The following is a 1,092-nucleotide window of genomic DNA, read 5'->3' on the forward strand; positions in this document are numbered from 1 at the left end:
TTTTAGTTGTCTGTATTTTCTTAAACATCAGATCAATTTCTTTGACTTTAGACATTCAAGCTGTATTAACACTATCGCCGTTTCCAACGAGCAAGCCTTTTGCAAAATTGTAAAAAAATTGTCTTGTCAATCTGATTAAGACACTTATGGCGGCATTTTGTCATGTTTCCAAGCTTTTTAATTACAATGGGAATCACCTTGCCTGTCATACAGTTCGAGGTGTTTGTTTCATAACATTCTTAACTTTATGACGTTTTTTTACATTTATTTTTTTAAACATTCAAGCTATATCTTAACACTTTCGCTGTTCCCAACAGGTAAGCCTTTTGTAAGATAGACTTAAAAAAAAATAGCAGACGAAAAAAGTAAACGTTTCTAACTGAAATTTTAGATTCACGGTTATTATCGGTTATTATTACGTTTATCGCTCCGTCCGTTATCATGCTGTGCATCCAAAAAGGAAAGTGGAATATTCCAAATAAACCTTGTCATCACTTGAAATTTTAAAAAAAATTGATGCCGCTGTTGAGGCAAAGCTAATAAAAATGATTTGTCTTTCTTGGCCTTTTGGCTAAGATCAAAGTGTAGTGTCTGTTCTCAGACACGAAACTTTTGCTCTTTTTCAAGGGATCCACCACCAGGCTCTCGAGCTAGGTTAAGGTGTTTTTTTGCATACTAACTTTCGTTAGCAAGGACCAGACCCCCTCCTTTGGGGAGTCAAGACCTCAAGGACCGACTCCACATTTGTGGGAGCTTGGACCCGAAAACCGATCCCCTTTTCTGGGAGACTGGAATTTCGGGACCAGCACCACTAGTTGGTAGTTGTGACCGGCTTTCGTTTGTTTTTTCTTGTTGTTTTTCTTCGTTTCGATCTCACCTCTCGTGACTAGGATGGTCTACTTTCTCACCACTTAATTGCCTGAGCAGCACTCTGACCTGCCAGGCCAAAACTTTGTCTATTTTCGCTGCTCTCCCATTGGATCGAGCAGACAGGGTTCACTTTCTCGCTTCCGTTGGGGTAGTTAGTGGGTAGGGTGACGTGGGGTAGGACGGGTGCTTCGTTTCTGCTCCCCTCTGTGGGCAGAGATGTCT

The 1,092-nt window shown here is 40.8% G+C and overlaps 1 pseudogene; it reads left to right on the plus strand.

Moving 5' to 3' along the window:
- The first annotated feature begins 550 nt into the window (after positions 1–550).
- Positions 551–684, plus strand: LOC145247691 (U2 spliceosomal RNA; annotated as a pseudogene).
- Positions 685–1,092: the final 408 nt, after the last annotated feature.

Source organism: Euprymna scolopes, chromosome 25 (assembly GCF_053919585.1).
Source record: "Euprymna scolopes isolate OS-2025 chromosome 25, ASM5391958v1, whole genome shotgun sequence".
Classification (NCBI taxonomy): domain Eukaryota; kingdom Metazoa; phylum Mollusca; class Cephalopoda; order Sepiida; family Sepiolidae; genus Euprymna; species Euprymna scolopes.